The 16,355-nt window shown below is 38.8% G+C and overlaps 1 protein-coding gene across 17 annotated transcripts in view; it reads right to left on the bottom strand.

Moving 5' to 3' along the window:
- The window catches only part of ATP2B2 (ATPase plasma membrane Ca2+ transporting 2), a 393,147-nt gene that overhangs the window by 147,872 nt on the left and 228,920 nt on the right, over window positions 1–16,355 (bottom strand). The gene's annotated exons all lie outside the window — the stretch shown is intronic.

Here is a 16,355-nt window from a genome sequence, read left to right as displayed (position 1 = left end):
ATTTACTTCAGTAACATTTGATTTTCAATTTTGGCTCCCAGGATTCCAGAATTCTTAAGTATTTCAACACATTATTATGACACATATTATGACATCTTCACCCGGAAAAATTTACTAGCATTATCAGTGTTTACAGAAGATATTCTAGAGTGAAAGATGAAATTTTCACTGAACTCAAACCTTTATGCACACCTGAATTGAAGAAAAATGCATATTTATTCTGAGACATCAGAAATTAAACTACAAGTCAGAGACAATTTTTAAGATATGATATAGGATATGAAGTCATACTGAGTAGAGCATACATAACTAGGAATATGTGATACTGGGGAAAATTCATTTTACCCTTGTCAGAAATACTTTTTGATAAAATTTCCATTAGTTGCTAGCCTAGCACTCAGTTCTTTGTTTAGACAACCTGGTCTTTTAGGACTCCTTCATTACCATAACTGCAAGTAGTCATCTTTTCAGGCGTTGTCAAGTTAACATTAAGCAGCTGCTGATTCACGTCTATAGAAAGGTCAGATTGTTGAGTAAGTGTTCATCTGGACTCAGATGTCTACATTTTCCCCTCTTCCCAGAAGGATTAGAGCGAAACATTGAGCACGCTGCCCACAAGGATGAGAATGAACAGCAGACTTGAGCAGTAAATTGCAATAGATTCCCAGATGAAAAGTAGATCCAAGCAAGCAAACTCTCACTTAATAACTTCAAATAATATCCTGATGATAAAAACACAGTTGTATGTAAAGGTCTCTATTTCATCCTCTTGATGAATGAATTCCGCCGGAATAGTGAACTTCTGCTTTTCCCTAATGAGCTCCTGTCACCTGAGACACAGCCCCGTCACACAAAATATTTATCCAAATAAATGCTGGAAAATAATGTTCACTATAAGAAAGGAATTTATTATTGGACCATGTTTTGTTCCAGGAAGTCCTACAGACTATTAAGAACCTTGATAGCATAATGTTGATAGCAGTTAGCTCCATATGCTCAATACTCTGTATCTAGGAATTCGACTCTGTCTTAAGTGATAAGCCAAGAACATCATTTTGTCTATATTAATTAAACTCGCTAAAGATAAGATCATTCTAACAGTGGATTCTTAAACGTACTGGGCTCCTTTTACTCAGTGTAAAATAATATCCATTGAGGAACAGAAACTGGTGCAGCGTTAGATCTACCATTGCTTTTCCTGTTGAACATCTCCCAGTTCAGTATGAGCTACATATTAAGACTGTAGCTTTTGATAAATAGAATGAATGTATTAATTAATGTTGCCTGCCAGCTCACCTTACTTACACGTACTGACTCAATATCAAATGGAGCATCAGGTGTTCACCTCTGAAAAGACATGAGCGCGCTTATTAATTAGCCTTGCTTGCCAACTACCTTTAATGAGTTGCTGGATTATTGAATAAACCACAGTCTTTGGCTTGTCAGAAAAATTGGTAAGGTTACTTTGTACTGAGCCTAGCATTTCACTGCTAGACCATTATGTAGTCTTTCCTACTGCCAACACATGCTGAATAGAATTCTGAGATCAGCGACATTCTAGAGAGTGCTGATCTACTCCCATTTCCTAACACGTCCTTCTCTATTTTCCTTGTCTTTATTAATGATAAAACTTCCACTCTGATGAAGACCATGGTATTTTTGCACATCAGTCTATTCAAACAATATTATTTTTCATTTAATTTTATGGTAATTGTTGAGAACTTTGTGCTGTTTGTCCTTTATGATATTGGACTGTGAATGTGAAAGTATGAGCACTGATGCTCAGGCAGAAGCAAAGCTCTCACCACAAACTTTGATTTGCAAAGAATTCATTAACTGTGTCTCTGTTGACTAGTAGAAACTCCGTTTGGCTTATTTTGCATTACATGCTGAACCCAGTACAATTAATTAAGCTTCTATGAATTGTTATTCCAGAGTTCCTTCTAATGCTCAAAACCAAAATTATCCTGAATACTTCTCAAAAAGTGCCTTCAGTAAGAAAAAGTTGACTATAAATAAAAATATTTTAATTTAAAATGTGAATATCTGGTCATATCATTACACCTTATCTACTTCAGTCTTTTCCTATCAAAACCAGCAATGACCATGATATTAAAGACTTCTGACAACTCATTATTTTTCTTTTAAAATAATTACATCTTGATTTCTTGGAGTAGATAGATTCTTAGAAAAGACTAAGGTCTCAAAGCACCATAACCCATTAATTTTAACTATATTATAAAACTTTATCAGTTAAAAAGACTTTGCCATAAATACATTGAATGTTAAATTAATAATAATCAGTGCTATAAAGTATTTAAAATTCTTGTGATATGTTTGAAACTCAAAATTCAAGTTACCTTGCTTAAGGAGGAAACAGAATTTTCCACTGACTTCAGTAAAAAAAAAAAGGCTGAAGACAGGAGACAGAGTTTAACAAAAAAAACAATTCTTCTGTCTGAAAACAGCTTCAGCCTGTTGAGTTTAGCATAAATTATCCAATGCAGTGGAAACTGACAGAAGTGTTCAACATGCTTTTTTTTTTTTTTTTTCCCCCTCCAGAGATTTGGAAATCAGTAGTGTTACAATTTCAAATGATATGTAAGTCACTGTATAATTCATTGGGTTGTTTTTTAAGCCACAAGCCAAGTTTGACAATAAATGTTAGTCCTAAAACAATTTCAACAGAAAGCTGGGGGGTAACATTTACAGAATACTATCTAGTCACTGATTCTGTGCAGCAAGTTCAAGAGCATCAACTGTACTTAACATCTCAAGCGTAATTGTTTAGTCATACTGAGGTATCTGCCATTAATAATCAACACAAAATCTAATTCCAAAATTGTATATTTAATGCAGCCATAATCAAACCATTCCAGAGGGTAAACCAAGCAGATAAAGACCATGCAGTTCTGCCAAAAGGCCCAACTTTAAATAGCACAAATAGACAACATTTGACTGTGATTTGACTGATCAATACTTTAAGGCACAGAGTCTTCTGAAAAAGTCTTTCGGTTGAGGAAGTATCTTTGTTAAATATAAGAGAAACTACCTTCACCTGCAAGAGTGACTATCAAAAGAAGAGACCTTTGACAAAGACTGTCAAGGAAGCAATGGAATAGAAATTCCAGATATAGAACAAAAAACAAATGAGCAATGAATGAAATGCATATCAAAAAAAGTGGACATAGTCAAAGGATGAGCATAGCTGAAGGATGAAGGAAGTAGGTAAAATCTGAACAAAGAATGGTTTGGTATAAACAATGAGAGAATGCAACTTCAGCATCAATTGTTTCAGATTGCCTGCAAGTATATTAGATTAGCAGGGCAAAACTTCCTTCACCAACTACTCATAGCAGTACTCTTACCAATGCATACAATTATTCAATACCACAAGAAAACACAGGCGACTAATAATACAAATAAACGTCTTCTAGACATTACATACATACAAGGAAATCCATTACCCTTGTGACTTGCAATCCACTAGGCTGCAGTTACCTCCTGGCAGGTGTGCTGAGCCAAACAGCCCTCCCCTGCCACACATCCCATTTTCCTAACAGCTGAGAGCTCAGATGTGAGGTTTTGGGATCAGCTCCCTCCAGCTCCAATTGCCCACTTACATCCCCTTCATACAAAGTCCTGACCCTCACCCAGGCCTGCTCCTCCAGCAGAAGATTTACCAAGCAAAGGGCACGTTGCCTGGAAGCAGTTTGACTCCAGCCACCAGATACCTGTTGGTCCAGCAAGGTTACCAGAACTCCCCAGGACAGCCCAAAGCAGATAACAGCCACTATCAACTGTTAGCAGTGAACTCTCTCTCCATGTTTCCAAGTAAGGACCAGCTTAGGTCTGATCCCTTCCTTCTGCCTCTCAAATGAAAAGGAACTTGCAGAAGTTCTTATTGCCAAGGCAACCTCATGCAGCTGAGCACTGCGAGACATCTAAGAAGACTTCAGAAGTCACTCAAAATTCAGGACTCTTAAGTGACAATGCTGGAAAAATGCAAGTTAAACAGCTCAAGGCAAAAGTAAGAGCTAAGAGAGAAGGGAGGTCTCACTAAATCATGACATAAGAGTGACCCAATCAAACAAGTTGAGGAAATTCTAAAGTGCATCCCAGATTCGGGACATTAATTTTAAATATTCACTTAAAGTCATTTAAAACTCACTTTGCTGCCACCATATGAAACACGACTAGAAAAAAAAAAAAGATGACAGGCTTGCAAAAGCGCTCCTCTGATTCTTCAGTGAAGGATGCCAGCAAACACCCTCGCACAGCAAACAGTGGCTGTGAGCAACTGCTGAGAGCATGGCAGGCATCACCCTGGAGGAACATTTCATGTCCATATAGCAAGGTGAGATGGCCCTTAGAGCATGTGCTGAGCACAGGAAGGGGCATAGGAGAGAAGAGCAGAGCAGGAGACACACAGGGATGTTTACATACTGGAAATGCAATTGATTGCCACCACACAGCAAGCAGCAGCATATTTGCTCTGTAATTTTAAGCTGCCAGCTGCAGCAGAGTTAATGTCAGCATCAATACCTCTGGAAAAGTGGGACAGCAGAATGCACTGCCAGCATCTCACGGCAAAATGTTCCACACTGATATCTCTGTTAAACAGGATTAACATCAGGAATTAAAAATAACATCTCCGTTTGGGGGGGAAACAATCTGATTTCACCTTAAGAGTCACTGCATGTTGGTAATGCTGAAACAGTTAGCTATCTCACAAGAGTTACTTTTAAATCATTTCCAACTGCAGACCTTTGATCAAGCACTCTTTAGGGTTTAAGGCCAAAATCTTGATTTTTCCAAGACATTTATTTAACAATCAACACAAACATCTGTACAATATTATTCCAGTTTGTACACAGTATTTTGGAGCAATAGTGCACATCTACATTGAAGAATTGGGTATATTCTTTGCCATCTACCAAGAAGTCACTTCAACATAGTCAAAAAGACAGACAGCTTAATGACTTTGGCCACCTGATATTCCACATGTGAGTGACTTCAATTATGCTACACCATTAGACCAAAGCATTAGACCAGTGGGAACAACTCATGGAAGGAAACAGAACTCATCTTAGCACAGCCAAACACCTACTTGGCTAAAACTTTTTTTATTCCTTTGGTAATAAATATTGGTCAAGATGCACGACAGACACAATAGCAGAGACACCTCTTCAACTCAAAGACTTCTTGAAAAGAGTCTGGGCCTTCTGGTATTGCACAGGTCACACACCCTGTGATTGGGCCTTTTGACACAATTGTGTGTGATGTGTTTGGATCACAGTTCTCTTCTGTAACTTTGGGTTAAGGCTTTTACTTCATGGGTTCTAGCAGATGAGTTTTCATGGTCATCATAGGACAGTGTAGCGGAAGTGTAATTTATCTCATCAACATCCTTGGGAACAAAACCCTAATGAAGTTTATAATTATTTTCCTTAGCACTACCGTAAATTTCTAAAATTTATCTGTGGAGCTCTTCAGGACCTAAATCTTAGAAGCACTGGAGACTGACAAGGCGAGCGCCTAAAGCAAGAAATATACCTTTGTAGGGACAGCCACAGCACGTTTGATGCATCCATAACCACTGATAATTGAGGTTTATGCTTCCTTTCAACACGTTATTTCTAAGTCTGAAAAGTAATTGTTCTGCACTTCTGGCTAAGCACCTGTTCTTCAGTTAGTTTCACATCTACGTCAGCGACGCAGGAGATGGGGTCAATGCTGTCAGACCGCCCTCCTGCCTGCACAACTCACTGGCTTGAGAAAACAATAGAACAAAGGAAAGTCCAGGGAGCCAGCGCTCCACTGTCATCACGTGAGAGTCAGGAATGTGAGCACATCTTAATAACTGTGTAGGTTTTAGGCTGCACCCCATGCTTTTGGAGCAGAGATGTAATGGCTTAAGTTTTTAGAGTTTTTTTTCTTTATGCAAAACCTAGACATACTGCACAGAGTCAACAAGATGTAAAATCACAGTGAAGAATCTGACCAGCATTAGAACCTTTTTAATCAATTACACAAACAGGAATTTATTTTTTTTTTAATTTGTTTTTTAAACAAATATGTTTTCATAGGATAGAAGTCAAGGAAAGGTGTGTAGTTTGGCTGCAGTACTGCAATACTACAAACATCAAGGTGGCTGACTGACCTTGCAAAACCATGCAACTGGTATGAACCTTCTTGGCAAAGTAGAGGGATGATGTAATGTACAACTCTCTCGTCAACTTTTCGGATTTTTGTTTTTAATGAATGAAAAAACACTTATGGTACAATTGAAAATGAACAGGAACTTCATCATTCCTTCAAAATCCTACACTGGAAGAAGAGGATGCAACACAAATGAAGCAAGACAAGCACAGAGAAACTCACAGTGCTCCAAAATTTGTTATCCAAATTTCCAAACTAAGGCACTGAATCACACTGCAAGTAAAATTGTGAAGAAGTGCCTTTGCTGTACTGAGCTTAAGCAAGAATTAACTGAGCGCCTAGAATAGATTATCCCAAGTGGTAAGAATGTAATTTAATAGTTACACTTTCAGTTTTGCAACTTCAGTACTTAGAACATCGCCAGAAATCTGTCTTCCTACATTAATGCTAACAAGATCCTGGACAAACAGTATTCAATCTGTAGCATCAGAGGAGCTATGCCATCATATGTAGTCAAAGTCAAAAAAATTTAACATGTTGAATGATATTAACTCTCTTCTCTCATTCCCTTGCATCTGCTTCAAAGACAAGCTCTCCTTTTCAAGCACACCTATAAAGAAATGGGCCGTCCTCCATCTTCCCTAATCTCTGATCCTAATCAGAAAAATAAAGGAATCATGGCAAACTTTGAACAGTTCTAAAAGTTTGGTTCAACCCTCTTCCTACTATTCATTTTCTCAGTCATTCAGTGCCTTACAGGCCTACGTTCAAGCTGCCCTAATACCAAAGAAATGCAATGCCTTTGGAGAAGCAGTGGGAGAGAGTAAGATAAAATGCAAAAGGAATGATCAAGAAAGTAGCACAGCCTACGGAAGCTCGGGTTATTTAGTGAGTTATTGCAATGATTCAGCTCGCAATCCACATGGGAAAAGACTATCTGCAGTCCTTAAGGAATTCTGTACAAAAGCAGAGAGGAAACGAAGGCTAGTTAAAGTTATTGTTACAGAAATAGCAGCTACAAACACCCAGCTATTTCCATTATACAACAGAAATAATCTGCATTTAATATAATCCATGGTTAGATTGCCAAATTCTGGATTGGTAATGAGGATGGGAGACTATAATGCATTGTTTTACTTGCCTCAAGGCAAAGACAAGGAATGAGATTCCTAATAGCATACAGAAAGGATTATTTTTTTTTCTTTATAAGTTAAAAAGAAAGTTACTAAACCACGTTGTGAGCTATGTCAGACCATATCATTGTCTGTGAAAACGGGTTCTATGTCAGAGCTTCCCAAGATGCATGGGAAAAGTCTCCTTTGTCTTTACTGGATCTGGAACTGCAAGCATGTTTTCTAGAACACCTACGGACATGTGGGAAAAGTGACTGGAAGCCAGTAGAAATAATATCCAGAAATACTTAGGAAAAAAAAAAAGACATGTCAGCAATAGTGACTGCATCACATTAAAGGAAGTAAACATTAAGAAACACTGATCTATTTGTGTTGGAAGCACATTTAGTTGACTGCCAAAAGTACATCCCTTTGGCTTTATTTTCCCCTCACCTTTATAAATAAGAGGCACGTCAAACACCATCATTCTTTTCTTCTGAAAGACCTCTTGGAAAACAGATGGGAACAGTAAATTTGATCAGTCTAGATTTGAAGGCTAAGCAGCAATTGCAAAAGGGAGGCAGGAAATGATTACTGCATCTGACATGCTATTCTGATCCCAAATCTGTTCATACCAGTTATCATCAAAAGAAAAATGACCAGTCATCCAGCCATACTACTTCCACTGGCACAGCTACTGAACTTGGACTTTCTTGTTGAAAGCCACTGCCCCAGTAATAAAACTTTTAAATATTTTATCCAAACTTCTTTTTCCACTCTTCAGACGTAGCAAAGTCCTCTTTCATGAAAATATAGAAATGAAATGTTGAGTTTGAGAAGGATGTCAAGGATTGCAAGGAACAGCATCGGTTGTCATCTGCCCAGCCAAAACATGATCCCCACAAAGACTTGAGCAGCTAAGTTTTCCAATTTCCTTGGCTCAGCTGGAAGCAACATTGCTGCTAATGACAACGCTTTGCAAAAAGTTTGGGAATACTTAATGGAGATGCAGGTAAGTGTGTTGTCTTTAAATTTTAAGGTAGCATTATAAGAGGGAGCACTTTCTGCACCCTTTTAAGCATTAGTTGAGACAAGTGCTTAAAGGCTGTACTCATCTCTCCTCTAGCAGGGCGACAAAAGGACAAAAGCACTACATGCCAACTGTTTGCTTTCATAGGATGCTTACAAAATAAGGCAAAAAAAAAAAAATGCCTTTAGTAACTCTCTGATGTACTGCAAAGACAAACCTTAATTTCATCAAGGACAAACTGGCTGCATCGATTGGATTATTCATTTGGCATAATGGACTTTGCTTTCTTCCTGCAGCTTTCTCAAATCAAGAACAAAATGAAGATAAATCAGCTCTCTCTCAAAGCTGACACTCGCTATATATTTATAGATTTCAAAGCCCTGCAATACAATAGAAGTGAGGTATTCATTACACATGATTTTTTCCTCGGCAATACTGTTACTCAGGCTGCACAGAGAACACTGACTCTTTCTAAGGAAAGGCTACAGCACAGGTCAGCAGCAGCTCCCACTTCTCTCCTCCCTTTAGGACTTCTTTACTTCTACCAATAAGCCCAGCACAGAGGTCGCTTTGATGCACGTGCAGGCATTCAAAACAAAATACCTCTTTGATCCTCCAAGCAAAGGACTAATTGCCTTTTTGTGAGGGAGTACCGCTAACGTAACCCTACTTTGCAATCTCAACAACTGACGTAATTGTCGAAGTTTACGAAATCTCAAAATTATTTCCCCCATCATTATGGGCTCCGTTGCTATTAAGTTAAAAGACCTGGCCTCATCTCTTCCCATGCAATAAATGAACTAGTTACGTGAACAAGCTCAGACCACTATTCCAAAGACTGAGCCTACACATTTATAAACGGCACCATTTAACAGCAACTTTCCACCACTCATTTTGTAGAATGGGAATGACATACTGTACTGAATCACTGTATTTAGATCAAGGAGAAACCCGTGGCACCAGGGAAAATGCTACCCTATAATAACCTCTTGAGAAACAGGGAAGAAATTACCGTCCTTGGCCAGACTTGCTTTGGACTTACACCACACTGTCGCTGCAATTGAGCTAATTATCAAGAAGAAACTTTTAGACCTGTGCAAAATATTACATCTATTTAACATTCAGCTCAGCTGAGGTGCAACAGCAGAATGTATGCCTGCTGTCTGGAACCTGCATATGTTTAACGTGCTACCTTAAAGAGAAAAGGATTCAGCTTGCATGAAAGGAGCTTTCTTTCTTAGTGTTACACCCACTAAAATAAGACCATCAGGCTGAATGGATGATCTCTTGGGCAATCACACAAATAAACAAGAAGCAGCCCCAGAAAAATCTCTGATGATGCTTAATATAGCAGGTAAAATACATTCAACTGCTTCCTTTCTTTCCTAAAGTTACTTTAAAGCAATGCAGTTTCACACAGAGAAAATTTTTGCAAAGCATTTAGGAATCTCAAAGGAGCAGGTGAACTAGCTTGTATTTATTTTAAAAGCTTCACAGGGAAAACTCATCATGCAATATTCCTCTAGTTTTCTAAAAGTAAATGAACAAATTCAAAGTAAATCAGCAAGTTGCACAGTATGCCAAAAAACCAGAAACAAAATGAGCAATGAAATTGTACTTATCACTTAGAAAAATCTAAGCCTTTCATTTGAGATGTTTATGTTTGGGTAACCTTTGAAAGAATGTTTGCTGTTCCATTACACAAACAATGGAAATATGAGATAAGGAAAATAATAGCGGTTGCCAAGAATGCTTCATGCACTGTTTTCAAGCCATTAAACATGTAGATAATATTTTATAGATGTATAAGATACTGCTCACAGCACAGATGCACAAATCCAGTTCATCCAGCCCCAGGGCCTGTGTGGGTCCCAGGGGCATGGAGCAGAAATCCTCAAAGCAGAGCTCTCCTGTCCCACTGTGCTGGGAGACCCACTGAAGCACAGAGATGTGAGAGCCAACTCTAAGCCCACTAAGGCCAAGTATTACAGCTTCAACTGACACATTATATATCGCATGCCAAAGCAGAACTCCTCGTTTCACATGCAGTATTAATGCTCAGCCATCTTGACTAGATGTTTCCCATCCGTTCCCAGTCTTGAAAGACCTACTATACAACAATGGCATTCAATGGGAACTTGGTTCAGGCCCAACGTTTCCCCACAGAACAGACAAGCAAAGAGCCAGATAAACAATAAGCGCCGTGTAACCAACGATCAGGGGCACAGCAGGCCCCACATGCTTACAGGGCAGAAAAGTCCCCAGAACATCCCCTCTGATGCTTCCATCCACACAGGGCAGGTATACCTGGGCTGCTCCCATCAGGAGCCCTAAGCAACAGCTAGTATAGAACTGACTGTAGCATGTTGGGCGAACCCCAGCTGCATGCAGGGACCCTGTGAACTGCTCTGTGGGGCAGTAAGCATTTATGAGAGTACAGAGAAGTGCCACGATACCACAAGTTCTTACCAGCTCAATCGAGATTAACAGCGCAAGAGTAACCAGGTAGAATGGGAGTCCAAAGTTCACTGGTCTTTCCCACTCCCCCCATTCAAGGAAGGAAAAAAAGAATTGCAAAAGGAAACTCTAACAGGCATGAACCGTGACAATAATGGAGGCTTTTTGTCATGGGAGAAGACTTCCATTGTTTAAACCAAGGCTTCCATGTGGGAAGAACGCGCACAAATAAGGACAAGGTGTGCACCTGGAGTTTGGGCTGGGCATGTTGGCAAATTGGCCTGAACTGCAAGTTCTGTTTTGACACAAGTAAGGATGAGGAGTTGAACAGCATGGTGATCCAGAGAGAGGATGAGAAGTTCTGGTTTGGAGTACTCTAAAGAAGCTGCACTGAAGTCCTTCAAAGTACTTTCGCTCAGCTCCCCACCCAAATTCTTGAAATAGGAGAGCTGGTAACATAACTTTTTAAAAAATAAGATAATTTTTTAAAAAGATTGCAAGAGTGTGATATTCATAGAATCTTTTGCATTGGAAGGGATCCTTAAAGGTCACCTAGCCCAACTCCTCTGCACTCAACAGGGACACCAGCTCCATCAGGTGCTTGGAGTCCCTCCAGCCTGACCTTGCACACCTACAGGGACAGGGCCTTCCACCACATCTCTGGGCAACCCATACCAGTACTGCCCACACTTATCATAAAAAAAAAACTTGCTTCCTTACGTTCAATCTGAATCCATCCTCTTAATTTTGAAGCCATTTCCCCTTTCACAGTAAGTTTCACAAATTTCAATTTCTGGCAATCTACTATTTTTATTTCTATTTTCTATCATTCTCAATATCTTTCATTCCTTTCTGTCATTGTATATACCTATAGCTCATTTAATATAAAACAACTGAGTGATGTACCTAATTGAAATTCCACACGCACTAAGCAAGATTAACTTCAAAAAACAGTACATTAAGTTATTAATGGTGTATTTTTAGAGACGCACTCTTGAGGAATCTAGTACGTATTAAAAGCAACCAGTTCATCTGGCTTGGTTCATTTTTTACCTCAGTTAAAACTGTAAAATGCTTTTTAGACTCTATTAATGAAAGCCAAGTACAGTTGGTTTAATTGGTATTAGGACTGTTTTTCCTATATAACAAATGTGAGAGAGGAAAAAAAACATCTATTTAACTAAGGACTGTTAAGGCAATAAAAAGTCAACCACTAAAAATACTATCATTTAACTGTTAATTTATACTTTCTCTTGCCATGAAACCTTTCTGCAGTATCCTAAGAAAATTGCAGTTAAAAATATTTTTAAAAAAATCAACTTGCATTTTCAAGTTAACAGTAGGTTCCAAAGGCTGACATCTTAAATGCTCTCACACTCCACCAGATCACCTCTAGAAATTTTATCTAGCTGGTAAGTACTTAATGCAAACAAAACAACTTCCGCAGTGCTGTAACATGATACCAATATGTAACATCTTTTGGAATTCCAGTTTCAGGTCTGATACAGCAAATGTTACCTAAGTAAAAGGCTTTTCTTTATTAAAAAAAAAAAAAAAAAAAGAAAATCATAATTATGCACAGCTTCACATTTCATGCATATTAGAAATTACTACATCCAAGTTCCAAGCAAGAAACCGTGGAAGTTAATTTATTAACATATTCTTATAAGGAATATTTTTGTAATATAAAGGGAATGTAGTTGAGTAACTTAATGTAAACTGGTGCACATTATATCAAATTGTAGGTAAAGAACAGTTAACATTCATATCAGGAAATAATATATTCCAGTTTACTATTGTATAATACATTACTTAATATATTCTTTCTTACTTGGTATTCATCCAACTAATTCATCACATTTTACCAGCCATTCTTTATAAGGTATCACTAGAATCAGAGAATCATAGAATTTCTCAGGTTGGAAAAGACCTTAAAGGTCATCAAGTCCAACCATGACCTAATCATACTACCCTAACAACCCTCTGCTAAATCATGTCCCTGAGCACCACATCCAAACAGTTTTTAAACATATCCAGGGATGGTGACTCAACCAGCTCTCTGTGAAGCTCATTCCAGTGCTTAACCACCCTTTCTGTAATGTTTTTCCTGATATCCAACCCAAACCTCCCCTGGCACAACTTGAGGCCATTTCCCGTTGTCCTGTCACCTGTCACCAGTGAGAAGAGACTAATCCCAATCTTGCTGTAAGCACCTTTCAGGTATTTGAAGAGAGCAGTAAGGTCTCCCCTCAGCCTCCTCCTTCCCCAGACTGAACAGCCCTAGTTCCTTCAGTTTCTCCTTATAGGGCATATTCTCCAAGCCCTTCAAAAACCTTGTTGCCCTTCTTTGGACCTGCTCCAGCACCTCCACATCCTTTCTGTATTGAGGTGCCCAAAACTGAACACAGTACTCAAGGTGAGACCTCACCAATGTCGAGTACACATGCAGGATGACTTCCCTAGTCCTGCTCACCACACCATTCCTGATCCAAGCCAGGATGCCACTGGCCTTTTTGGCCACCTGAGCACATTGCTGGCTCATATTCAGCCAACTGAGCATCAGTAAGCCTTTTAACCAAGTTAACCTTGGCCCATCGATCCCGTCTATCCAGGTCCCTCTGCAGTGCCTTTCTCCCCTCAGGCAGACCAACACTCCCTCCCAACTTGGTGTCATCTGCAAACTTACTGAGGGTGCACTCAATCCCCTCATTGAGATCATTAATAAAGATGTTAAATAGAAGCGGCCCCAGTACCAAACCCTGGGGGACACTGCTTATGACCTGCAGGCAACTGGATTTAACTCCACTGACCCCAACTCGGCCATCCAGCCAATGTTCTGCCCATCAGAGCATACACCCATCCAAACTGTGGGCAGCCAGATTCTCCACAAGAATGTTGGGAGGGAGTGGTAGGGACTCAAGTGGGCCTCAGAGACTCAGCACAGAAAATCATACAACCTCCATCCCAACTCCTCCCAATGGAGGATTTAACATTGTTTTGAAAAATGACAGATAGCTAGATCCTCTTTTATTTTCAGTTCTATTAGAATAATGAAAGTGAAACTAATCTCAGCATAAATATTTTAAAAGAAAATTCAAGGAGATGTGTAGTTGTATTTTTTCATACTACAGATTTCCATTGGTTTTGAGAAGATTGCTTCTAGGAGCATTGGTAGCTTTTCATTATAATATAATCATTTTAATGCTGGAAATCCCTTAGGCATAACTGAGAGTTGAGACCCGCACAGCATCTACACTTAGAAAACAGATCAAAGAAAATTTTAAGACTGAAGCCTTGTAATCCATGATGTTATGAATTCATTCAACACGCAGTAGACTCAAAATTCAGCAGACTTTTAATATTAGCTGAATTCAGACAAGTTCAGAAAACACTGCTAAGTACCTGCACAGCAGCCTGACATTTAACTTGTGCAGAATGTCTTACCTTGAGAAGTTCAAGGCCTACAAAACAAAGCCCCAAAAAGGCACATCCAGTGTAAGTGAATAATTCTACCAATTCCTAGGTAACACATCAAATACTAACATGGAAAATTAATTCCTGAATAAATCACTGGACTAATCGCTACTTTTTATTTTCTAAATGTTGAGTAAGCCAACAAGTTCTGATTAGACCAAATTGAAAGGCGCCTGCTTCCAGGATTTTGTTCCCCTCTGTTCAGTAGCTACTAAAGCCACACTTCAGACTTTTGGAAAATAAATTCCAAAAGAGTTTACAAAACAAGGAAAACCAAATTCAACACAAGTCCCTTTTGCACTTTCATTCATATTCTCCCAGGACTTCGGTTCAGTAAGATTTTGGGTTTATTAAAAGAAGCAGCAGTTCCCTGCAGTAATGCTTATTCTGGTTTTTTTTTCCCCATAAAATCCATAGCACTCCAAACTATAACAACAAAAGCAGTGGCAGTTGAATTAAATACACTCCATCCTCCCACTCTGTTCCCCCAGAAGAAAAGGAAGGTGGGTGGTTGGAGAAGTGATTTGCAAGCATTGTGGCAAGGTACGGGATTGCATAACAACATTCCTTGGGGAATCCAAGGCTTGCTCCTCCTGCCACCCAAATAAATAAATAAATGAAACCAACTCTATGGGAGCATCTATTACATACATCAATAATTTATCTGTAACTTGTGCCTAATTGATGTTAAAATTCCCCTTCCATACAAGAACTTATTTTGTTTCCTTCCTCTGAGAACAGTCATTTCTTCAAGAATATCCTCTTCACTGTATCGTGGCATTCTTATATTTTTGTACTTAGATACAAGAACAGTAATGGCTATGGACTTGTGTCTAAACAAACGCTTGATGGAAGTCTCTATTCTATTGAATTCTTATAGATGCTTTTCTTTCAAATGAAAATTTACGTGTTCAACAGAACATTTCAGAGACATTCTCTCTTAAAAGTATTTTTTCCCATGGAAAACAAAAGTAAGACCAAAGCTTAGTGTGGCTGGGAACATTTACTCCATCATCTAATTTAAAATTAAAACCCAGCAGAGTCTTCACGATTCCAAGCCTATGCTGATTGCCATTTGAAGCTGGAAATGTTTTTCCCTAATGCACAAGTGATGAAGCATACGTAAGGTTCAGAGGAAAGTTACCTTATCTGAAGTATCAGATATAGATTACTGCTGGAGTCAGCATGCCACACTAGTTGGATCCACACACACTGTTCCAATATGAGGAATTAAGTTTCCCTGATGTCACAAATTGAACAGATAATGCAATTAACATTTCCTTTGAAGTTCACATTGACCTGGTAGCCATTAGAACAAGTTGGCAGAACTTTAGTAAAGTCACTGAAGTGCTCTTGGCTTACCCAAACTGGGACTTCATCTTTGGTGTTCTACAATCCACTGAGGAATATTGAAAGTGCTGAATCCCAAGAGGAATGTATTTAAGTCAATCTTTATTCTGTTACATAAAAACAGGGATTCTGCACTTCTGTCTGGAATCCTCCAGATGCAGCAGGGATATATCACAACTGGTGCACGTTCCCTGAGGAGTCGATTATCTGGTGTGCAACAGTCCTTAGGCCTCTGTCTGAAAAACTGATGGACATCAGAGTATCTCAGGCGGGTGGCGTGCACCCATTTTCTTACCTCACCCCTCCCAGAGTGATCTCTGGGTAAGACAAGATATTTGGAGAAAGTGAAAATTTATGCATGAAAAGGTGCCACTTGTCACTAATTATCCTAGAATACAAGACAGCACATGAATGCTGAAGCACTATCACAGTTTTGTTTAAATACAAAATTCATTTAATAATGCCATTCTGTAAAAGCACTATTCACAGCTTCGCTTTCTAATGTCTAAAAATTCTGAGATTGTATAAGATCAAGGGAAGGGTCATGAAAAATTTACTTGAAGAGTAGGTATTGATAGCTGCTCCTTTGGGACTCTTCAACTTGCAGTATCACATAATGTGATATTATAAATTACACAATTTCCATGTTTGTGGTAACACCAATAAATCAAGACTTTCAAGCATTGAAACAGAGGAAATAAAAATTCATCATTTAGTTAAGAGAAGAGAAGGAAGCAAAGCTAACGCTTCTATCTCATTGAAAAAGAAAA

Source organism: Phasianus colchicus, chromosome 11 (genome assembly GCF_987193195.1).
Source record: "Phasianus colchicus chromosome 11, bPhaCol1.hap1.1, whole genome shotgun sequence".
In the NCBI taxonomy this organism is placed as follows: Eukaryota; Metazoa; Chordata; class Aves; order Galliformes; family Phasianidae; genus Phasianus; species Phasianus colchicus.
Note: the sequence above shows the minus strand (reverse complement) of the source record. Positions and strands in the feature narration are given on the sequence as shown.